This window comes from Macaca thibetana, chromosome 18 (genome assembly GCF_024542745.1).
Source record: "Macaca thibetana thibetana isolate TM-01 chromosome 18, ASM2454274v1, whole genome shotgun sequence".
NCBI classification, from domain to species: Eukaryota; Metazoa; Chordata; class Mammalia; order Primates; family Cercopithecidae; genus Macaca; species Macaca thibetana.
The window spans coordinates 49,515,555-49,541,431 of NC_065595.1; the positions used below are offsets into that span (position 1 = coordinate 49,515,555).

The following is a 25,877-nucleotide window of genomic DNA, read 5'->3' on the forward strand; positions in this document are numbered from 1 at the left end:
AATATGAGTAAGTGCTGAAATCTCTGCTTGATTTTAAAATTGTTTCTAGATGAACTAAATCATGGCCAAAAACAAAATGAAAATAAAACATGCACCATTTGTAATTCTACTTTGCTGTTTATTTGTTCATTGCTTCCACAAATCTAACTGCTTTTATTGGTGTAATCTGCAACTCATTCATTTACTTGCTTTTTTTTTTTTTTTTTTTTGGTAACAGAGTCTCACTCTCTCACCCATGATGGACTGCAGTGGCATAATCACAGCTAAGAGCAACCTTGAACTCTCGGGCTCAGATGATCTTCTCACTTCAGCTGGGACTACAGGCATGCACCACCACACCTGGAGCTCTCTCTCCATATATATATATATATATATATATATTTTTTTTTTTTTTTTGTATTTTTTGTAGAGATGAGGTTTTGCCATGTTGCCCAGGCTGGTTTGGAACTCCTGGGCTCAAATAATCCACCTGTCTCGGCTTCCCAAAGTGCTGGGATTATACGCATGAGCCACTGAGGCCAGCCAGTTGCATGATTTTCAGCAGGGTCTGTACACGCTGACTTCCATTAAGACAACTCTTCCTGTCAGAGACCCAGGCCTGACCGCTCTCTACAAGGGCAGTGACAGAGCATCTACACAGGAAGAGCTGGAATAGAATCTCATAAGGAAATAGACCTAGGGGATGTGGATTACAGCAAGGATATTACTTCCACTTAAAAGGATATATTTTTTGAGGTGGCTTGAAACTACTTTACATGATAAACAGATGTTTTACTCATGTTGAATTTTTATTAACCTATCTGCTATAAATTCTACCCCTCTCCATGAAAAAAAATCTATAAGGCTGCTATCCTCCATCTAGTAACTAATTTTTGTTTACCTGGATGTTGCAAATTTTAATAGTTTTCTTACTGAAGCATTCAGAGTAAGCACGGGGTGATATAAAAAATATTTAGCAACCCATTTGACATGGGCACTGACCAATCAGACGGCCATCAGCTGGAGAAGACTGGGTTGGCTGGCTCGTGCATCCTGGCTACGTACCATCCCAGGCAGATGTGACCCTGGTGCACTGTGCACAGGCTCAGGAGACCTCTGCTACCCAGCCATCCGGTGCTATGGTGTGTGGGGAGCATCGCTGCTTAGGATACAGATTTCTCAGGCCTGGGACCCAGAAACTCCGGAGTTTTGGCTCAGTGGTCTATTTCAATAAACTCTCCAGATGATTTTAATGTAAGCCAAAGACAGAGACCTAATCTATGTGGATTGTTCCCACTACCCTCTTCCTTGCCTTCATAACTCGGCATAAAAGATAGGGGCTAGAGAGCAGGCAGTTTGCAGACTACCTTTGTTCTCTCTCTCTTTTAATCTTCAGTGTGTGTGTGTGTGTTTTTTTCTAGTAGGAATAAAGATTAAATTGACTAACAGAGTCTTGTGGAAATAACAGTGAAATAGAAAGACTATGATTGGTGTTAATAATACGGCCGTAACACCCATTATTAAACACCTAATTATACAGTTTTATTCCATAAGGTAATAGTTTAATTATACAACCTTAGGTTCACAGGCTAATATTCTAGGTTTCAGTTTTTAAATTTATTGCATGAATATAATGGAAAAGAATTTTTTTTAGTTACATTTTTTGACAATTTGATTATTTGCAAGAGAGAATTTTAACATACAGGGATACGGTATATGAAAAGAGGAGGTTTCAGTCAGGATCAATTTTCAGATAGAAATCAAAAATTAAAATAAAAAATATTAGATGAAAATCTTGAAAAGGTACATTGCATTCTCTTAATATAATTTCTCCTCTTGTTAATAATTCAGGATCAACATTATGAATAATCATCATTTTATTTATATGCAATGTGCTTAACTCTCTTTCCTATTCGACTGTTTCTAATCATCACTGGATTAGAAAGTGATTTAACAAAACACTTAAAAGTGTGAAAACTGAAAGTAAACAGTTTCTGAAGGAAGATATAAAATCCAAAGCATGAATTGCATGAGCTTTAAGTTTGTTGATTTCATGACGTTGACTTAACAGGTCAGATACATTTTACTTCATTACTGATCTTTTTGCCAACTCTTGTTAGGTGAAGTTTTTTGTTTGCTTTGCTTTGTTTTGAGACAGAGTCTCACTCTGTCACCCAGGCTAGAGTGCAGTGGCATGATTTCAGTTCACTGCAACCTCTACCTCCTAGGTTTAAGCTGTGCCTCAGCCTCCTGAGTAGCTGGGACTACAGGCGCATACTACCATGTCCGGTTCATTTTTTTGTGATTTTAGTAGAGACGGGGTTTTGCCATGTTGGCCAGGCTGGTCTTGAACTCCTGACCTCAGGTGATTCGCCCGCTTCTGCCTCCCAAAGTGCTGGGATTATATGCGCGAACCACCATGCCTGGCCAAGATTCTGATGTATGAAAGTTTTTAAAAATTGAATCTCTTAAGAAATCAGTAGGCTCAATTCTTTTAAAAAATGTGTTACTTCCCTTGAGTTTTAAAACAACCCTACTTGTAATCTGACATTTCATAAGAACTATAAACTTGTGAACCTCTCTGAATTTGACATTCTATCAAATTGAACTCAACAGAATAAGGCTACATATGTAATTAGAAAATAAACTATTAAATGTATTTTGAAGAAATTTGTATTCATTTGGCAATTGAATGTCTCACCTAATCAAAAACTTATTTAACCAACATAGGTTGCGTTTTTCCTTCTCAGAGAGGTAAGACACAGCCTGTATTATTTCTATGTAGTCACTGCGTCATTCTGGCATGTCTTTGGTTGGGTATGACTCACTGAACAGAAAAGACCGTCTTTCACTACTGAAAATGAGACTTGTTTAAACAAAGCATTGTTAATTCTACTTGGTTGAAACAGGAGGCTACCTGGATGATTATCCTGCCTTTTTTTTTTTTATGGACTCATGACTGAGTCATACTTGGGAATTATAGCATGGGGTCATTGTATAACCAAAAATCTAAAAGAAGTTAAAAATAAAGCAAAATTGATAACAATTTCACAACAATCAAAAAAGTACATAATATTTCATATTTCATGCAATGAATTGTTATTTATTGTGGACTCCACTGCAAGAGTATCTTAATTCTCACAAGCTTATAAGCAGTATGGTGTTTTGTAATGTTGGGGAAGTGAATTAACATTCGGAGGTAGCTTTATCTCACAGTCAAACTGTAGATTTCAGTTAAGGAACTTGAGCTAGAATTCTTTTCTACACTTTTTTGTTATTATTATTTTTTATACATTTCCAAGTTTCATTTTCTCTTTGGCCTATAGAGATACCATAATATTTTTTATCTTATTCCAGGAAATTCTTAAAAGGGGGATTCTTTATGCTCATAAAAGTTCTCATATGTGACTGTCCAAACAGGCAAATAGATAGACTCTATTGTAAAAAAAGTAAAAAAAAAAAAAGTAAAAACAAACAAACAAACAAACAAAAACCTATAAGACACAACTGAGTCAGAAGGAAACTAGCCACTCACTCTTGTCCTGTAATTATATAAATATAATAGGTATATTTGACTTAAGATACCTTTATTAGAATACCTCAAATGCAACATAATCTACCTTGTGGTCTTGTTGTAATCACTTATCACCAATAAAATGTTATCACAGTCCGCTTACATGCTAGGAATAATGTTCTGCACACACGAAGTTAGAGACTGCCTGGTTGTGGCCATGTGATGAAGTTCTCACCAGTACAGTATGAGCAGCAGTGATACGTAAAATTTCTGCCACAATTTAAAGGAAAATTGCTGGCCTTGATTTTCCTATTCTTCAAGCTGAACACAAATATGTTCACTGACCAACTTTGACCATAAAGTTAAGAAGAAAGTCTGAGATGCTGAAAAAAAAAAAAGGCGGGGGGGAGGGATCTGGATTCCTGGATGGCTATGCGGAGCAGAGTCACCTTGGAACCCTGAACTGCTCATCTGGGGACTATTAGGTTATATATGAAACAAATGAATGTTTATTTTGTGAAGTGACTATATTTTGGGATCTCTTTATTACTGAAGCTTAGCTTTTTGACATAATGTTGAAGAAATTGGTATTGAAAGTGGGACGCAGATAGACATCACAAAAAACAGAAATGATGTGGTTTTTGGCTTGAAAATGAACTAACATACAGCAGAGACAAAATATAGTAGGCTGGAAATATGGTTACCTTCAGTCATATGTTGAAAACATTTGGTAAAAATATTACATGTGATGATTTGCAAGACAAGCACATTTCCCACCGAGCTTGTTCCTCTAGGTGAAGTGATTAGAAATTTCCAGAAAGACAGTGTGAGAAGATGGTGATGTGGTTTGGATGTTGTTCCCTCTAAGTCTCATGTTGAAATGTAATCCCCAATGCTGAAGGTGGGCTCTAGTGGGGGTGTTTGGATCATGGAGGTGGATCCCTCATGAGTTCGTGCTGTCTTCCTGATAGTGAGTTCTCGTGAGATCTAGTTGCTTAAAAGTGTGTGGTTCCAACCCCCAAATCTCACTGCTGCTTCGAATTTGCCTTTCACCATGAGTAAAAGACCCCTGAGGCCCTACCAGATGCCAAGCTGATGCCCAGCACCACGCTTCCTATATAGTCTGCAGAACCATGAGTCAATTAAACCTCTTTTCTTTATAAATTCCCCGGTTTCAGGTATTTCTTTTTCTTTTTCTTTTTTTTTTTTTTTTTTTTGAGGCAGAGCCTCACTCTGTCACCCAGTCCAGAGTGCAGTGGCGCCATCTTGGCTCACTGCAACCTCCGCCTCCCGGGTTCAAGTGATTCTTGTGCCTCAGCCTCCAAGTAGCTGGCATTACAGGCATGTACCACCACACCTGGCTAATTTTCGTATTTTTGTAGAGACGGGGTTTCACCATGTTGGCCAGACTGGTCTTGAACCCCTGACCTCAAGTGATCCACCCACCTGGGCCTCCCAAAGTGCTGGGATTATAGGTGTGAGCCACCGCGCCCAGCCGGGTATTTCTTTACAGCAATGCAAGAACAGCCTAACACAGATAGTTACAGTACAGAAGTCAGAAAACAGAAACACTTAAAACTAAATTTAAAAAAAAATGGGGTATGGTTATTGAAACATGCAATTGATTATAAGAAAATAAAAAACCCTGCAGTTGCTGTGTTTTCAATGGATTGTGTTACCAAATTAGCCAACAGCATAATTTGAAAAAGCAAAATTGGGAGGCATGAAGTAGTCTTCAACGAATGCATACGCTCTGATATTCATGTAAAAGACATAAAATAAGTGCCCAGAAGGCAAGATCAGAGGCCACAATGACTATAGACAAAGGAGTTCCTCTCAGAGAGTAGAACCAGGGACAGTCAGACGCGTCAACCAAGAAACCACTCGCCCCCCAGAGCAGACAGATGAATGACTCCTGCCGAGCACAGTGATAACTGCTCTAGATCATTCTCTCTAGTGTGCTTCTCATGCTTTCCTTTTCCAAATTGTGCCTTATATTGCATTTATCCTATTCCTGCTCTGCTACTGTTTATTTGGGGGATGGGAACTGGAGGGAGATAACATATTGATCTGATGGAGAGGACGGTGTTCCAACTAGTGATCCTGAACTTTGAGCTGGATGAAATAACTGAATTAGACTTTGGCTTGCCTTCTTTGGAAAGGGAACAAGTATGTTCTATTTGTGGAAGGAAGGAAATTTACATCTAAACAGTTGGGTGACTAGAGCCAAATATTGTGTGAGAAACTGCTAACTGTCCACCAAATTCCATTCTCTCCTGTGCTGTAGTAATAGAATTTAAGTTGATCATATGACTTCCTTGGCAGACGTTACATTTCTCTGAGTCCTCTGCAGATGACAATGTGATGTGATGGCATTCTTGCCAATGCAATGTGAGCCAAGTGACTGGTTACAATTTCTGCCTCACTTGTTTTAAAGATAAGTAAAAGGCAAAGGGCCTGAGGTTGAAAGATGTGGAATGTGAAAGAAACAAGATGACTGGAGTGAAATAAGCCAGAGAGCACAGGCCAGACCAGTACATAGTGCAAAGCTTGAATTTTATTCTGCAAGAACAATTGAGCCAAGTAATGATAAGATTTCATTTACATTTTCAAAAAGAGACCTGCCTATGTTGGAGCAGAAAGAACACTTCGGAGGCTATTGCAAGAGCCCAGATGAGTGATGAAGGTGGCTTAGTCTAGAATGGTGGCAGTGAGGGGAGCTCATATTCTGGATACATTTGAATTATGAGCCCCTTAGGACATGCCCATGAATTAGCTGTAGAGTGAAAGGGAGCAGAGTCAACTCAGGTGAATTCTAGGTTTTTGACCAGAAAAATTAGATGAACGGGAAGATTGGGAGAGGAGCAAATCTGGAGTGTAGTCTTAAACTACGAGTTTTGTTTTAGATATTTTAAATTTTGTCTGTTGGAGATCCAAGTAGAGGTGTCAAGTAAGCAGTTGCATAACTGGGTCTCATTAGTTTAAAGATGGTGTTTAAATCTGAGAGATGAGACATGATCACCAAATATGTCTGTATGTAGAAAATAAATAGAAGAGAGCCCAGTACTTACTGGTAGTGTGCACAAAATTCAGAGGCCAGGAGGAGAGAAAGAATAGTGAAGTCACAGAAGCAGAAGTATTTTGGAAGTTAAGTAAAGAAACTGTTTCTCGATGGAGGTAATGATGGACTAGATAAAATGCTACTGTGGATCTGAGCTGTTGTATATGTTGTTGTTCTTTCATTATTTATAAATAAAAAGGAAAAAATATGTCTTATATAGCCAAGTCTACTTGGTTTTTCTATACCAGAAATGCTTATAGGGCTACTGTTATGAGAAAAGAAAAAAATGATACTTTTTAAAAATCCTAACTACCTTTTTTTTTTTTTTGAGACAGGATCTTGCTCTGTCCCCCAGGCTGGAGTGCAGTGGTGTGAACATAGCTCACTATAGCCTCGACCTCCCTGGCTCACACACACACACACACACACACACACACACACACACACACACACGCACACATATATTAGAAACGGGGTTTTGCCATGTTGCCAGGCTGGTCCCAAACTCTCGAGCTCAAGAGATTTACCCGCCTCAGGCTCCCAAAGTGTTGGGATTACAGGTTCGAGCCAGGGTGCCCAGTCCCCAACTACCTTTTATGAAAGTTGGATCCTGTTAAATAAAGTGCCCTCTATTCACCCTTTATTCTGCTGAGTACCCTGAAGGATTGAATATATATATGCATATAAGTGTTGTGAAAGGTGGGAAAATAGGCAGGACTGCCAGCTATATAGGACTGAAAGGATCAACAAATCATCTCTCCAAAAAACAACTATGAAACTGATAAAAACAGTTAAAAACAAAAAGGCTCTGGAAATCTACAAAAGGCAAACAACAAATTAAGAGATAACTATTCCCAAAAAACTACTGAATTTTAGAGAAAACAGTGGAAGTCTGTGGCATTCTTGCCTGAAGTTGTCCACTGGCTTGCCCCAGCTCAGATGATGCAGTAGATCAACCAGGGCCAGCTGGCCATGAAAACCAGCACGTTCGCTGCTGGAGGGGGCTGATTTTATTTGGAGTAGAGGATGGAAAAATCTCACCCAGCAGTGAACACGAAGAGCCTGCAGCATGAGGTTATGGTCCTGGTTAGGGCAAATAGCAGAATGTAAGACTAGCAAGATATTTAGCAGGGAGATAGCAATTGAGGGACTTGATAAACATTCCATGCATGCCTGGCTGCCTGGGAGCCTGTGCGCATGAATGGTGGAGGCGTGAGGGCCAACAATAACAACAAAAGGCCACGCTGACTTGAAAACTGCCCAAACTAAACACAGATCCACCAGCAGAGGGTGGAAGCCTTATAGGCCCACTGTTTTTGAACACAACTTTTGTTCAATCATTGACAAACCATTTAATTACGCAAAACCAGGGGTCACTTCTAAGAGACCAGGTTAAAAAATAAAAACAATAAAACAGTTAAGCAGAGGCATCAAGAGCTGCACATTATGGGGCTTCTACACTCCTCAGATTTGATGCAGATATGTTACTTCAAAACAACAAGTAGCTAAACAACAACAAAAGCCACCCCCCGCCAAAAAAAAAAAAAAACCCTCAGAGAAAAAGGAAGTGATAATCCAGAGTTGCTACAATAGATTATCTGAATTCTCTAGTTTTCTACAAAAAGGTATAAAACATGCAAGAAAACACAAATAGGACAACGTAAACTGTACTTAGTGTAAAAAACAGCCAATGAAAACTGTCTCTGAGTGGGTCTAAATGTTGGATTTAGCAGACAAAAATTTCTAATTAGATATGATAAATATCTTCGAATAACTTAATATATCAGTATACACATGTCCAAAGAACTAAGGGAAATGTGGTGGCAATTGCTAAAAAGGGGGAACTATTAATAAAGAAAAATAATCTACTAAAAAAAACAAAGTGGAAATTCTGGAGTTGAAAAATATGTAAATATTGACTGAGTGCGGTGGCTCACACCTGTTATCCCAGCACTTTGGGAGGCTAAGGCAGGCGGATTGCTTGGGTCCAGGAGTTCGAGACCAGCCTGGGCAACATGACAAACTCTGTCTCTACAAAAAATACTAAAATTAGCCCTATGTGGTGGGATGCACCTGTAGTCCCAGCTACTCAGCTAGTAGGGATGCTGAGGTGGGGGGATTGCCTGAGCCTGGAGACCGAGGTTGCAGTGAGCCAAGATCAAACCACTGCAATCCAACCTGAGCAACAGAGCAATACCTTGTCTCAAAAAGAAAAAAAAAAAAAAGAAAAATATGAAAATATCTCTAAATGCATTTTTTGTAATATTCAAAAAACTGGAAGCAATTCAATTATCCAACGAGTAGTGAGTGACTAAGCAAAATATGCTGTATACACACACACACACATTCAATTATATACAAGTTTATTCCTTTTTGATGGTCAGTAGTATTCAATTGTATTCAATTCTATATAAGTGAATACTACTGAGCATTAAAAAGAAATAAACCTGTATACATAAATATGCTATAGGATTAAGCAAATATAGGCAAAGAGGTTTTTTGTTTTTGTGTTTGTTTTTTGAGACTGAGTCTCTCTCTATCATCCAGGCTGGAGTGCAGTGGCACAATCTTGGCTCTCTGCAACCTTTGCCTTCCAGGTTCAAGCGTTTCTCATGCCTCAGCCTCCCAAGTAGCTGGGATTACAGGCGTCCACCACCATGCCCAACTAATTTTTGTATTTTGAGTAGAGACAGGGTTTCACCATATTGGCCAGGCTGGTCTCGAACTCCTGATTTCAAGTGATCCACCTACCTCGGCCTCTCAAAGTGCTGAGATTACAGATGTGAGCCACCACGCCTGGCCGGCAAAGAGGTTTAAATAATATGTTTGTAATACCTTTTAGAGAATGTGTACACATCAGAATGGGTGACATTATGCTGTGGTAAGAAACAATCTAGACGATTTATGATTTAAATCAGGGGTCCGCAACCTTTTTGGCACCAAGGACCAGTTTCGTGGAAGACGGTTTTTCCACGGATGGGGTGGTGGGTGGTGGGTATGGTTTGGGGATAATTCAAGTGTGTTACATATATTGTGCACTTTATTTCTATTATTATTACATTGTAATATTAACATATAATGAAAAAATTATACAACTTACCATAATGTAGAATCAGTAGGAGCTCTGAGCTTGTTTTTCTGCAACTACATGGTCCCATCTGGGGGTGATGGGAGACAGTGACAGATCATCAGGCAGTAGACTCTCATAAGGAACACGCAACCTAGATCTCTCGCATGCACAGTTCACAGTAGGGTTTGAGCCACTATGAGAATCCAGTGTTGCTGCTGATCTGACAGGAGGCCAAGTTCAGGTAGTAATACGAGTGATGGGGAAAGACTGTAAATACAAATGAAGCTTCACTTGTTTGCCTGCTGCTCACCTCCTGCTGTGTGGTCGAGTTCCTAACAGGCCACAGACCAGTACCCGTCTGTGACCAGGGCACTGGGGCTTGTATTGTATACAATTGTACACTGCTGTTTCCACCAGCAGTGTAAAAGTGTTTCCTTTTCACCACATCCATGCTAACATCTATTTTTTTTATTTTTTATTTTTAAATGATGGCGTTCATCTATCATTTTTTTGAATGTGCTTTCTGACCCTTTTTTTCTCTTCTTGTTCTGAAGCTCCCTTAATACATGTTTGTCTGCTTGATACTGTCCCATAAGTCCCTCAAACTTTCTTTACTCTTTTTTATTCTTTTTTTTTTTTTTTTGCCCCTTTGACTTGATAATATCAAATGACCTATAGTTGAGTACACTGATTCTTTCTTCTGCTTAATCTAGTCTACTGTTGAACCCTTGTATTGAATTTTTCAGTTCAGTTATGTTCTTCAGTTCCGGTTCTTCTTGATTCTTCCGTATATTTCCTACTGCTTTGCTGAAATTCTCACTTTCTTCATGTGTGTTCTCCTGAGCTCATTTAGAATCTTTATGATGGTTATTTGAAATTCTCTGTTGAGCAGTTCATGTAACTCTGTTTCCTTAGGTTTGATTTCTGGAACTCTATCTTCTTTTCTTTGGGCCGTGCATCCTTGTTTCTTCATTTTGCTTAACTCTTTGTGCTGGCAGCTGCACATTAGGAAAAGCAGCCTTTCTCTCAATCTTCATCCAATGGCCTTGTTTAGAAGGAGACCCTCACCAGTCATCCTGTCCAGGGGTTCTGGGGGCATCTTAAACCTTCACTTCTCTAACTTACATGCTAGTTCAAACTTCCATCTTTGTCCTCAAAGGCCTCTAGGCATCTAGAGGTTGCTTGGGCTGGTTAATGCCCTAAGATGGGCAAGTCTGTCCCTCATAGGACCTCAGAAAAGTTGGAATTTTGAATATATGATTTTATCCTTTTTCCGCCAGTGAGAAACTGAGATATAGTGTTTTGTTTGTTTGTTTTTTCCTGCTTCCTCTGTGCTGAGCTTGAGGAAAAGGTATGGTGAGTGCTTTCTCTGTTGTCATTATTCCAAGCAGCCCTCAACGATCCAGAGTGTGCTGGGTCCTATAAGTACTCTGAGACAGATAAGATAAAAGCAGCCACTTGGACAGCCCCCCAAAAATCAGAATATTGGACATCCAGTCTAGTCATTTCTCTTCCTTCCCAGGGACAAGCTAGGAACTGGGTGTTTCATACCAATTTTATGGCATTGTGCCTGGGGGAAGGATTATGGTGACAGCGTGACTTGAAATTTCTTACCAGTTTTGATGTGGCTAGTTTTGTGCTTGCCTAGTGTGCAGAAGCCTCTTACTTGGTTTCTTACGAAGGGAATTGATGAGAATTGCTATTCACTCAAATGTTTACAGGGGAAAGGAGAGCTCAGGGCTTTCAAGTTATCATCTTCCTAATGTCAATCCTTTATGCAGGGCATTAGTATACAAGCGATATTGATTATTATTTTCCTTTTTCTAAGGCTAAGTTTTTTAAAAATACTCTCTATTTGTGATACACAAAGCAGTGTGATTGGTAAAGAACTGATGTCTTATTTAAAGAGTCTTTTCTTGAGAAATTTTTATTAATCTATAATGGACCAACAGGAATAGTCAGGAAAGAGAGCAATCTTCTTGAGTATGGCAGATAATAGGAAAAAGACATACTTGTAGGTACTGGAAGAAAGTCTATTGATTTGGTTTGGCTCTGTGTTCCCACCTGAATCTCATCTTGAACTGTAGTCCCATAATTCCCACGTGTTGTGGGAGGGACCTGGTAGGAGATAATTTGAATCATGGGGGTGGTTTCCCTCATACTGTTCTCATGGTAGTTAATAAGTCTCACGAGATCTGATAGATTTATCAGGGGTTTCTGCTTTTGCATCTTCCTCATTTTTCTCTTACTGCCGCCATGTAAGAAGGAACTTTCACCTCCCGCCATGATTCTTTGGCCTTCCCAGTCATTGGAACTGTAAGTCCAATTAAACTTCTTTTTTGTTTTTTGTTTTTTGAGACGGAGTCTCACTCTGTCGCCCAGGCTGGAGTGCAGTGGCACAATCTCGGCTCACTGCAAGCTCCGCCTCCCGGGTTTACGCCATTCTCCTGCCTCAGCCTCCCCCTGAGACTACAGGGGCCCGTCACCTCGCCTGGCTAGTTTTTTGTATTTCTTAGTAGAGACGGGGTTTCACCATTTTAGCCAGGATGGTCTCGATTTCCTGACCTCGTGATCCGCCCGTCTGGGCCTCCCAAAGTGCTGGATTACAGGCTTGAGCCACCGCGCCCAGCCCCAATTAAACTTCTTTTTCATCCCAGGCTTGGGTATGTCTTTATCAGCAGCATGAAAATAGTAATACAGTAAATTGGTACTAGTAGAGTGGGGTGTTACTGAAAAGATAGTTAAAAATGTGGAAGCGACTTTGGAACTGGGTATCAGGCAGAGGTTGGAACGCTTTGGAGGGCTCAGAAGAAGACAGGAAAATGTGGGAAACTTTGGAACCTCCTAAAGACTTGTTGAATGGCTTTGACAAAAATGCTGATAGTGATGTGAACAATAAAGTCCAGGCTGAGGTGGTCTCAGACGGAGATGAGGAACTTTTTGGGAACTGGAGCAAAGGTGACTCTTGTTATTAACGTTTTAGTAAAGAGACTAGCGGCATTCGGCCCCTGCCCTAGAGATTTGTGGAACTTTGAACTTGGGACAGATGGTTTAAGGTATCTGGCAGAATAAATTTCTAAGCAGTAAAGCATTCAAAAGGTTACTTGGTTACCATTAAAAACATTCTATTTTAAAAGGGAAACAGAGCATAGAAGTTCAGAAAATTTGCAGCCTGACAATGCAGTAGAAAAGAAAAAAACATTTTTTTACAGGGAAATTCAAGCTGGCTGCATAAATTTGCATAAGTAACAAGGAGCTGAAGACAATGGGGAAAATGTCTCCAGGGCATGTCATAGGTGTTCATGGCAGCCCCTCCCACCACAGACTGGGAAACCTAGGAGGAAAGAATGGTTTTGTTTCATGGACCTGGCCCACAGTCCCCATGCTGTGTACAGCCTAGGGACTTAGTTCCCTGCATCCCAGCCACTCCAACCATTGCTGTAAGGGGCCGAGGTACAGCTCAGACCATGATTTCAGAGGGCACAAGTCTCAAACATTGGCAGTTTCCACATGGTGTCGAGGCTGCGGGTGCACAGAAGTCAAGAATTGAGGTTTGGGAACCTCCACTTACATTTCAGAAGATGTATCAAAATGCCTGGATGCCCAGGCAAAATTTGCTGCAGGGGTGGGGCCCTCATGGAGAACCTCTGCTAGGACAGTGCAGAAGGGAAATGTGGGGTCAGAGCCCCCACACAGAGTCCCTACTGGGGCACTGCTTAGTGGAGCTTTGAGAAGAGGGCCACCGTCCTCCAGACCCCAGAATGGTAGATCCACCAACAGCTTGCACCGTGCACCCAGGAAAGCCACTGACACTCAACGCCAGCCTGTGAAAGCAGCCAGGAGGGGGGCTATACCCTGCAAAGCCACAGGGTAGAAGCTGCCCAAGACTATAGGAATCTACCTCTTGCATCAGCATGACCTGGATATGAGACATAGAGTCAAAGGAAATCATTTTGGAGCTTTAGAATTTGACTGTCCCACTGGATTTCAGACTTGCATGGGCCCTGTAACTCCTTTGTTTTGGTCAATTTCTCCTATTTGGAATGGCTGTATTTACCCAAACATGTATCCCCATTGTATCTAGGAAGTAACTAGTTTGCTTTTGATTATACAGGCTCATAGGCAGAAGGGACTTGCCTTGTCTCAGATGAGACTTTGAATTGTGGACTTTTAATGCTGAAATGACTTTAGAGTACTGTTGGGAAGGCATGGTTGGCTTTGAAATATGAGGAGATGAGATTTGGAGGGGCCAGGGATGAAATGATATGGTTTGGTTGTGTCCTCACCCAAATCTCATCTTGAATTGTGCTCCCATAATTCCCATGTGTTGTGAGAGGGATCCAGTGGGAGATAATTTGATTCATGGGAGTGGTTTCCTCCATACTGTTCTTGTGGTAGTGAATAAGTCTCTTGAGATCTGATGGTTTTATCAGGGGTTTCTGCTTTTGCATCTTCCTCATTTTTCTCTTGCCATTGCCATGTAAGAAGTGCCTTTCGCCTTCCACCATGATTCTGAGGCCTTCCCAGCCATTGGAACTGCAAGTCCAATTAAACCTCTTTTTCTCCATGGTCTTGGGTATGTCTTTATCAGCAGCATGAAAATGGATTAATACATTTGTCTATTGGCAGAACATGTTGAACAAAGCAAAGTTTCCTAACTGTGATAAATGATAAATTACAGATAGGTTGATAAATGATTAATGTAGCTCTCAGGGCCTCCGGGACAGGCTTGAGAAAGCTGGAGATTCTGTGATTATATCTCTTATTCAGCTATTTCAATTTCATTCACTTGTCCTATTTTTCTGTTTAAATATAATCACTTTAGATATGTGCCATGATATGAAAAAGAGTAGGAAACACAGATCTAAAAGATTATAATAATCATACTTTAATAAAGTAATTTTGAACAGAGAAGAATAGAGCCAAAGGAAGGTAGAGTGGTGTATTAATTAAGGAAGCACAATGTTTCAATATGTTTTCTGTTAGAGAATGAATTAGTAGCATTTATGCACCTGCTACCATACTTATCATTTCAGTTAATATATAATCATATTTAATCTTTATTGCTTGTGATAAAATTATTGCTACTAATATTTCTCAGTTGAGGAACCTGGAGCTCATAGAGTTAAAAACAACTTGGCCAGCATCATGAGTCTGCAAATATGGAGACTGGGAATTGAATCAAGTTGTTGGACTGGAAAGCGCAGTCATGGGATCCAAGAGCAGTTGATAATATGGAGAGCATGCAGGCAAGCTGACTGCCAATGTCAATGCAGTCTGCCTCTAGGAAGCTAGAGCCATCCACTGGGCTGGGATTTAGTATGAGTTTTTGAGGTTTTAATGGGCAAGGGTAGGAAGTGGCATGAATGAAACCATGTCATCAATTCTAGAGTGGCTGGGACCTTAATGGAAAGGGCCGGAGCTATTATCAGAACCTCGGTTTTGGATCAAAATCAGAATTGCTACTGAAGGAAGTATCATTAATCCTGCAGTGTTAGGTTAAAAGTTGCCTGGGGGACTGGAAGAAGCCTAGGAGTTAGGACACTTACGAATTCTTAACTGTGAGGGAGGATTAAAAAGCCTAGAAATAATTCCTCATCTAACACAGGGGATCTGAGACTACATTAAGATTCATTCTATAGTTTTATCCACACTTCATCATTCTGAACTTTGGGAGTGTATTTGCTGGCTTCTGTGAACTTTGTATTCCTATTAAGCTCAACTTTATAATAATCAACTATGGACATTTTCAAAACTACATTTCAGTTAGTCTTTAGAACACGGTTATGACCTGCATGCATAATCTAGCAGTAGTTTTTAAACCTGAAAACATACTAGAGTAACCTAGGGAGTATGTTAAATTCATATTTTTGGGGCATAGCTGATCAAATAAATAAGAATGCTCTGTGACCATACACTTTCTAGTTTTTAAATTGGCTAAAATTTATCAATGTCACTCCCTTTTCCTTTTCTCAATTCTTTTATTATTCTCTTTACAATCAGACTAAAGCACACTTCATCAAGCAGAAATAAATGTTCTATTCAGCAAAGGTTGTAAAAACTGAGATATAAAATGGAGGAAAATATGAACTGTCATTTAGGACTTGTGGCCAATTTTCTTTAGCCAGCGACTTTAAATTATTGATCCAAGAATACCAGGTTCAATACACTTTTTCTTGGTAAGGGCAATCCCTTTCCAAAAGTCTGGTATCAAGGTGTAGTCTTGTTTTTTTTTTTTTCCCCATTACGTGAATTCTTAAAACTTCCCAGATATTAAGCTTACAGATGTTAAACTGGGACATGTACAAATGTCAGTCAACCTTCTTCCACTGCTATCTTCAATTAGCGAGCAGTCATATGCTTGCCCTTGGTTTGATTATCAGCCGATGTTTTCAACCAATTTTACCTCTATTGAGTTTTTTTTTTTTTTTTTTTTTTTTTTTTTTTGAGACGGAGTCTCGCTCTGTAGCCCAAGCTGGAGTGCAGTGGCGCGATCCTGGCTCACTGCAAGCTCTGCCTCCTGGGTTCACGCCGTTCTCCTGCCTCAGCCTCCCGAGTAGCTGGGACTACAAGTGCCTGCCACTGCGCCCGGCTCATTTTTTGTATTTTTAGTAGAGACGGGGTTTCACCGTGGTCTCGATCTCCTGACCTTGTGATCCGCCCGCCTCGGCCTCTATTGAGCTTTTATAGACTATACTAGATAATTTATATTTTTATTTTAAAAACAATTATATATTATTTTATCATTTGAAGTTTAAATATAGGGGCTGAGACCTAGAAAAGTAATTTGCCCAAGATATACAGAGCGCCAAAGTGCTGAACTAAGAATTTGAACGTAGGCAGTTTCCCTCCTGAGCTTGCTAGCTTAACCACCGTACTATAGACTCATTAGTCTGGGGAAACTCCAAAGTAATAACTAAAATTAAGGTGACATAATTGCATTCTTAACAACAAAAAAAAGTAAAAATAAGACTATTTAAAAATTATTAGACAAGAAAGAATTATATAGGCAATATACTCTAACTTCCTAATTTAAAGATGAGAAAGCTGAAATCAAAAGACAGTGTAACAAATTTCAAAGTCATACTGTTGGTAAGAGATTAGATAAACCAATTCTTCTGATTTCCAATTTAGTGTACTGCTGTTGTAACCAAGAAACCTAGATATGTACAAGTGTATTTGAGATTCCACAAGGATAAACTGGATGTGACGGGGAGGAACTTTTGGACATACAAGTGAAGTTTTAGCTACATTTTATAAACAAAACAAGTGTTTAAGGCCAATCTGTGGTTTAAAGCTAATATTTTGAAGAACAAAGGCTGTAATGGCTCCAAAAAGGTATGAAGACTTTCAGTTTTCTTTTGGGATGCTAACAGCTGGAAAGAACATCACCCTCGCCCTTACAGCAGTGACACAGAAGCCAGACAAACTACAGATTAGTGACTTTTCTTGAATTCATCGGAAAGGTGAGGTCACATGGCAACAAAGCAATCTGAAATATAAGTAGAAAAAAATACCTGCAGGGAGAGAGGGATGTGAGCATTTGTTTACCTGGGGGAGATACAACCAGGTACCAATAAGAATTTAGCTGAGGAATTCAGTTAAGGAGTTGGCAGAAGCCAAGTGTGAGCTGATGAGAGTGTGGAGTCTTTAGGGGTCGTAGACGTAAGGGAAATATTCTCTTGCAGGTTCTTTTCCAGGGACATTACAGGCTTACAGACACACACACACACACACACACACACACACACACACACACAAAAGATTAGTGAGTGTCCAAGAAAGCATACTTAATAGGGCAGGGTTTAGGGAAAGAAATAGTAAGCCCTGCAGGGAAGGCATGAAACCCTGCATGGGCTTATCTTCCCCACGTAACAAAAGTCTTAAATGCAGGCAGAGGGGCAACAAGCACTGCTGCACTTATCACACTGGGAAAAGCCATTCTAGCTGTCTATGGGGAACAGAAAAAAAAACTCTCTAGCCTTGGAGGAAGGGCAGGAACATGTGTGGGCTCATAACCATAGCTGGTGGGTGGGTCAGGAGCACTAAGAAGGCCACTCCTAAAGATCCAGGGATATAGAACCTACGCAAGACCAAGGCTTCACCAGAATAACAGAGGCTGCCTCCCTCTCAGCAGGCTTACAAGCATTGAGTAACTTCTAACAGTGCAATAATGTTGGGAGAATTGCAAGAGTTCCGAGAGAAAGAAAGAGAGACCCTCTCAGAGGCACAACGGGAAGGGAAGACCTCAAGCTAAAGATAAAGCACATAGTGAGAAAAACTGCAAATCTGTCTCCACCTGAAACACAAGTTATCTCTGAAAGAATCTGAATGCTATGGTATACACTGATTGCCAGCACAGCAACAAGAAACAAACCCAACTGAACACTTTCCTAGACTGGTTCACCTCCCCCAAATAAAGATCTAATATAACAACAGGTATGCACATGTGCAAATATAGAAACTGTTTGCCTTAGTTTCTATTCCTACACTGATATACAACTTTCAACAAAAAAGTATGAGGCATACAAAGAGGCAAGAAAAAGCAACAAACTACCAAGAGAAAAGCAATCAATAGAGCCAAATTCAGATATGACAGAGATGACAGAACTATCAGAAAGAGAATTTAAAACAACTACAACTAATAGGTTGACGGTACTAAAGAAAAAACTGACAACATACAAAAAACAGACAGATAAGGCAATTTCAGCAAAGAGAGGAATGCTATGTCATGGAATAGCGTGAAAATGTTAGAAATGAAAAGCACAGTAACAGAGATGAAGAACATTCAAAGGCTCATTAGAAGACTTCACAAACTGAGGAAAGAGTTAGTCAATTTGAAGACAGGTCAATAGACATTACCCAAACTGCAGCACAAAGATATCCAAACTATATTTCTTATTTGTTGTTAATAAGAAGGCAAAATGCTACAACCACTTTGGAAAACAATTTGGTTCTTTTTTATAGGATTAAGTATATACTTACCATATGATCCAGAAATACCACTCTGAGTAAATACTCAAGAGAAACAAAAATGTATGCTCACACAAAAACCTGTATGTAAATATCTCTAACAGCTTTGTTCATAATTGTTAAAAACTGGAAAAAAAACTTGAATGGTAAATAAATAAACTATGGTACATCTAGACAATGAAATACTACTCAGCCATAAAAAGGAACAGACTTGATATGTATAAGCAACATTGTTAAATCTCAAAAGCATTTGTTAAGTGAAAGAAACCAAATCCCCAAATTACATATTATAGAATTTCATTTTTATGACATTCTGAAAAAGCAAAACTATAGAGCTGTAGAACTCATGAGTGGGTGACAGGGGTTAGGAATGGAAGGAGAAGATTACCAGAAAGGAGTAGCATAAGCAAATTTTGAGAGATGATGGAACTATTCCCAATGACAATTTTGATGATGGATATATGACTTGATGTGTTTGTCACAATGCTTAGAACTCAACACCACAAAAAGTAAATTTTACTGTCCATATGTTTAAAAATACATTTAAATAAAGATGTGTTGTTATACACAGAGTTTGGAATTGGAGAGTTTTTAGAGCTGGGGACATTGAGCAAACCTATTTTAAATTCAATTCAATTCAAATTTGTTTTTACTCCTTCAAATGTCTGAATGATTCCAGGGTGAAATCACAAGACAGTACTTTCTCTCTTACGGAGAGCACTAGATTAGAACTTGAATGAGCTTCTGTATTGTTCTGTGTCCCAGCCTGATTCAAAATAACATGCACTATAACATTTACTAATTTAAGAGTTGTTTGTTTCTTAGCTACTTAACATTTTGGTTAACTTAATCCTTTTCTTCTTCCTCACAAATACCCTTTGTCACTCTGTCTCCATGATCTTGCCAGGCATCAGATTGTTCATCCACTAAAGCATGCTCGTGGGTGTGCTAAAGAACGGCGAGGTGCGCTGGAGGCAGGCTGTCCTTACCTAAGTAGATTCCAAGTGACTATCCCCCACCACCACTAAATAATTTCATAATTATATGCCTTAGCTATTCAATTTACATTGCCCTGGTATCCAAAAGAATAATGATGGCAATTTACAATTACAATAAACTTTATTTGCATTTCTAAAACTTTGATGTACTTCCTCAATTATTTAAATAATGTACATACACGAAAAGAATGAATAAACTATGGGAATTGTAAGCACTGTTGAAGCTACTTTTTTCTTTTTTAACAAGTATTCGTTTTAGTATTCATTACTTATAGAGTTACCCTCCTGTCATTGATTAATAACATTAAAATACTCCTAATCACTAACTTAAGTTCATCAATGCAGAGATATTAATGTACAATTTCAATTTAAGGTGTGAAGAAGGCAAACAGCAAGAACTTGAGGTGAAGTCATCTCTTTTATTCCCCCAATGTATAATATATTAATATTAACAGTAAACTTGAGAGGGTCTCTCTAGTTACTATTTAAAGTCAAAGGAAATCATAGAAGTAAACTACAAAAAGGGATCCTAAATATACCAATGAATTTCTTACTGTTTGAAGCATAATACAGTTTTCTTTTTAATACAGAATATGGGATTTAATTTTTAGAATCAACATGCATTTTATTTTAAAGAGACAATTGTTAGATGATTAAGGTAAAATTTATATTGCTAAATTCATCTCCTTAGTGTATCAGGTCATCTCAGCACCAAAGCTTGTATTCTCAAGACTAAGGACTCTTTGTATGAAGCCCCACCTTGGTTTCCTGCCCAGTGTCTCCTCTTCTGATGTCAGAGTTCTTCTAAACCTTTTAGGCCTGAGCCTAAATCTGTTTCTGTGACTGATCTCTGTTTCCCAGTCTCTCCTGCAATATTCTATGGCCACTTAAAGTAAATATGGCAACACACAAACTAGATCTTATTTTACAAAGAGTTTTTTTTTTTTTTTTTAATTTTAATGCTAGAATGAGAAGTTTCCCTGACTTAATTGGCAGTAGAAATATATTACTTTTTTTTTTTTTTGGCAGTAGAAATATATTACTTTTTTTTTTTTTTTTTTGGTGGGAGAAAATATGAAACCCTGTTGGATTTGGAGGGAGAAACAAGACACAGTATGACTGGTCAGATGGTCATCGGATGGTTTGGGAGGAAGGTAATGAAGACCTCAGCCAGGGTGGTTGCAGCGGGAAGGGAAGAAAATAGACAGAAAAAGTGTTATATAAATAGAATCTATACAATTCTTTCAAGGAATTCTTTAAGGAGAGTGATGAATAAGGAGAAATCATGAATGGAAATGTCAGTAACAGTGGAGGGAAGAGTGGATGTGGTTGGAGCCGTCAGGAAGCATGGACAGGTTTTGTGTTTAGAGAGATTGAGTTTGAAATCTGTCTCTGGTACTTAATTCCATGTAACAAACAAGCGTCTGAATTTCTTTTTGCCTTAATTTGTACATCTGCTTACTCCAAAAATGCCTACCTTCGAAGAGTTCTTATGGGATTGAGTAAGCTACTGCATGAAAAGCACCTGCCACACAGTGATTTCTAGACCAATAAATGGAAGTTATTATTATTATTTTGATTATTATGACTACCTAAAGAAATGCGTGCCATGCTAGTTATTAACCAGTAATTGGCAATTGTCTGCACTCGAATGGACATCATGCAGCATTTACATGAGGCGTCGCCGCAAGACCTAAGGAGTTGACCTAACTGAGTGTCTAGCCGTCCCTTCGAGGAAGATTGTCATCAGAGTGCTCTGTCTATGAGGACAGTCTTTCAAGAGGTTTACTCAATTAATCTGACTTGCTTGTGATTTGAAGTAATTTGGAAAGAATTTATAAAATGAAAAAGGAGATGAAAGAAGACAGGCTGAGGAGTGTAAGTGGGAGGTGTCTGTAGAGGAGTCAAGGAAGGCACGTTAATGAGAGGCTTCATTCAGATAGAAGAGGGGGATTGAGGGTTGGGCAGAGAGATCCTAGGGAGCCTGAGCCAGTGCAGGAGTCAGGGTGTGGTGTGTGAGCTGTTAGCTGCAGAGTTGCAATCACCATAAAAAGAGGGAGGTGCCTGGGAAGGGCAGGCAGCAGGAGGGTGGAGACGTGGGAGGGACAGGATTGGGACGCAACAAATGGGAAATTGCTGGGCCTAGTCGGGCGGGGCTCACCCAATAAATCATTCACGGTAGCTAGAACTGGCTTGAGTGTTTTCCTTTATATTGCGGCTCTATTAAAAGGGCACTGCTTCCTTATTGTGTGGGCTTTAGTCACTGCATTACTCACCGAGACCGCTGGACGGCTTCAGGCCACTTGAGGAGTGAGTGGCACCGGAGCAGTTGACTGTGTTTTGCTTGAGCAAGCACAAGCAAGTTTGCTCATCTCTGGAACACAGAAGATGGTATCGGAAATGGGACATACATAATATGAGGGTGGGACAGAATTATTACTTGAATTAATTATATTGCAAATATGCGTTGCTTATGAAATCATGTGCATGATACATATATAAGTATGTATTTAGTTTTTTTCTGATAAAAGTATGTTTTTATTAAGTATTTTAAATTAAAACTTGCTGCAGTCTGTGGTTGGTGTGCCAAAAACAGAAAGGAAGGGGGAAAAGGCATTGGAGCAAAAAGCTTGCATGGCCTTGGTCTGAGATAGAACTGGGTTCAAATCTTGGCTAAGTGGCAAAGCCGTGGGGCTTCAGGGAAGTTACTTAACCTATTTAGGCCTTGTTTTCCTCACCTGTAGGGAGTGAAAAGTGTCAAATGAGGTGTTATAAGGATTAAATGAAATATGTAACGTAGCCAGCACACAGTAGATACTTCCTACAGGACAGCTGTTATTGCTTTTTAGGGTTTACATGAGGTGCTTTCTCTTATGCAGTTACCTCCCATATCTTTTCAAAGTCATAGAGGCAGGAGTATAATTCCAGTTTCACAGAGGGAGGAAATGAGGCAACAGTGGTTATGTTATTTGCTGGGATCATACAGTTTATAGCCAGCAGAGTTAACACTAAAGTCTTTTGACTTCCAAGCCTAGCCTTTCCACTTGTGCAAAGGCACAATGAGGTAGTAATCAAGGCCACCATTCAGCATTTCTTCAGTCTAGTGCTTTATTTTACAAAGCAATGTGTAAAGCATCACGTATTCTACCTTTATGAAATGGTGTGATGGAGGCTGGATTGGGGGCTCTCCTTTTGGCTTGATAAACTTTTTTTTGAATATTAGAGTAATTTTTAAAAATTTATTTTAACATTTATTTATTTGTTTGTTCACTATGTTGCCCAGGTTGGTCTTGAACTCCTGGGCTTGAGTCATTCTCCAGTGTCAGACTTCTGAGCAGCTGTGATTACAGGTACGTGCCATCGTACCTGGTGAGACATGTTTTATAGTTCCTCTCAACCCTATAGCACTGACCTTCCAGGACAATTCCCCTGCCTCCCTTGCAGAGAGGAGAGTGCCTCGGGAGACAGGTGGATAATAGATGTGGCCAAAGATGTGCAATAGTGGGAGAAGACACAGGTGGGCGGAAGGTGATGAAACCTCTTTTGCCGAAGTCAGTATTTGTTTGGAAAAAGAGATGTCGACAAAGGTGCTTTTCATTTTAACCTGTTATATGGCTGCAGTGACCATATCCACGTATTCTAACAAAGAGTTCCAGCAGGGAAGAATGCCAGACAGTTTTAGGAAGCCTGTGCATATTCTAGTGGATATCAATGGTTTCTAAATGAACCTCCCTAACCTGTTATGTTACTATCCTTGTTGGAACCCATTGTCCTTCGATAAAAGCCCAATTTTTAAGTACTGCTAGCAAAACTCTGTACAAGCTGGATCTTCTTTTTTTTTTTTTTTTTTTTTTTGAGACGGAGTCTCGGCTCTGTCGCCCAGGCTGGAGTGCGGTGGCGCGATCTCGGCTCACTGCAAGCTCCGCCTCCCGGGTTCCCGCCATTCTCCTGCCTCAGCCTCCGGAGTAGCTGGGACTACAGGCGCCCGCCACCTCGCCCGGCTAGTTTGTTTTTTTTTTTTTTTTTTTTTTTTTTTTTTTTTTTTTTTTTTTTTTTTTTTTTTTTGTACTTTTTAGTAGAGACGGGGTTTCACCGTGTTCGCCAGGATGGTCTCGATCTCCTGACCTCGTGATCCGCCCGTCTCGGCCTCCCAAAGTGCTGGGATTATAGGCTTGAGCCACCGCGCCCGGCCGCTGGATCTTCTTTAGTTCTTTATTCTTACCTCTTGGTGCTCTCCACCTTGAACTCCATGCTGGCTTCATGCCAAATGAACCTTCTCTCAGTTTCTTAAACATACCATTGTCTCTCTCCTGTATACATTCACGGATGCTGTTTCCTCTTTTGGAAGCACTCTCTATCCTTTCGGCCACTCCAGTCTCCTCCATTACTTGGTAATCCTTATCCTTTTAGAGAGTAGCTTAAAGATCATTCCCACCAGCTAACCTTCCCTACCTGCAACCATGAAGTGTGGGTCTGGAGTTCCTGGTGTGTGCTCCCAGTGCACATTCCCCTTTCCCTTCCCTGGCGCTCCTCACACACCGCAGTGTGTTTACTTATCTGTCTGCCGCACAAGTGCCCTGTTCCTGAGGGCAGAGGTCACAACTCTCCTATTCATGATTGTATCCCCTCTCCTGTTGACCATTGTATCAGGCCTAACAGTGCCTGGCAAACAGCAGGGCAAGCTTTCCACAAATATTAGTTGAATAAGAAAATATATGCATAAAAGTATGCTTTTCCAATTTGTGAAGCCAGCTTCTCAGGAAGAAAATGGAGTTTATGAGCAGAGCTTTCCAGTAAATTTTTATTCAGTCATAATACTACAAACAAGCATATCATTATTTCTTTATTTCTTGGTTTTGAATGGTAATTATTTTTGCAAGTTCTGAGTATCTGCACCAATTTATGAAATACAAGCGGTAATGAAATACAAGCAATTTATGAAACCCAAGCAATATTAAACATGACAGTAGATGGCTCCTCTTTATAAATGATGCTGGTAACATTCTAGAAATAAATGGCTTGATTGGAAACTTCTGTTTAAACAAAAATGTGGGAAGTGAAGGGAATGAGTTTGCCTTCAACAAAGAGAAAGAGAATACAATCATTTTCTAAATATAATAAATTGAATATCATGTTTAATCTATGTATGCTTACATGTGGAAATAATTTTTATGACATGAAACTGGTAAAGTATGAGGCAGATAAACTTAGGGGAAGTGATTTTTCTGGTTATGAAATACACTTTTTCCCAAGGTACACGTAGTTTTACTTATTTGTAGATAATTTTACTTCATAAAAGCATATTTCTGAATGAATGTTTCTGAAATATTAAGTTCTTGCAATATCTGAGGTTTGTTAAGCAGGTGTTTAGTTAAGCAGGTATTTAGTGAAGTTAAGCAGGATTTAGTGAAGTTAAGCAGGTATTTAGTCTCGTTTCTCTCTTACAACTCAGCAACCAGAGGTGTTCAGCACATCAGAAAGGAGGAGTATAAGCATGTTTGAGAGAGTGACTGTGTCCAAAGTGTTTCCATACCCAGTTTATACTTTCAGCAACCCTGCACAGGGTGCTCTGCTTGTTTTCCGCGTTATAGAAAAGAACACCAAAATGCAGAGCAGGTAAGCATCTCGCTCCAGACCACAGAGTGAGTTTGTGGCCATCCTTATGAAAGAAGAGAAAGGAAGAAAAAAACCAGAAAAACAAAAAAACACAGTTAAGGCAAGTCCTCGACAGAATTCTTTTAAACAGAGAAACAACCTGGAGAATCAAGCTGCAGCTGCACAGATAACGGAGCAAAGCTCCACACAGAAACCTTTATTCTTTGTGTCATCAGCGGGGCCTGGGAAAAAGTTTCTTTTCCTTTCATGGACATGCACATGGTGGGCTCCGTGGGAACTTACATGGGGTGGGGGCCTTGCCTGAAACACGCCCGCAGTCGCTCAGACAAGAGAAGTTAAGCCCTGAGCTTGCCTAAGACACACCCATAGCTGCACAGAAAAGGGAAGTTACACAGGCAGCTATATAGATAAGGGAAGTTACACAGCTACACAGATAAAGAAAGTTTCTTATGGAAACTTTTGCATTCAATTGTAAAAATGGAAACCCTCTTGGGACCTCTCTCTGCTGTGGAGAGCTTTCTTCTGTTGCTTATTAACTTTCGCTCCAACCTCATCCTTGGTGTCCATGCTCCTTAATTTCCTCGGTTGTGAGACCAAGAGCTCGGATAACACCTCTGACAATGAGACTGCTTCATTGACCCTAGACCGTTTCACCAATGGCCTAAG

At 39.8% G+C, this 25,877-nt stretch overlaps 1 protein-coding gene across 15 annotated transcripts in view; it reads right to left on the reverse strand.

The window, feature by feature from the left end:
• The window catches only part of TTR (transthyretin), a 1,143,467-nt gene that overhangs the window by 361,092 nt on the left and 756,498 nt on the right, over window positions 1-25,877 (reverse strand). Inside the window, exon 1 of one of the 15 annotated variants that reach the window (XM_050768302.1) lies at window positions 5,382-5,385. The exons of the other annotated variants lie outside the window; for them this stretch is intronic. The gene's annotated coding sequence lies outside the window, so the exon portion shown is untranslated. Of the gene's footprint in view, window positions 1-5,381; window positions 5,386-25,877 lie in introns of those variants that run through there. 15 annotated transcript variants of the gene reach the window in all.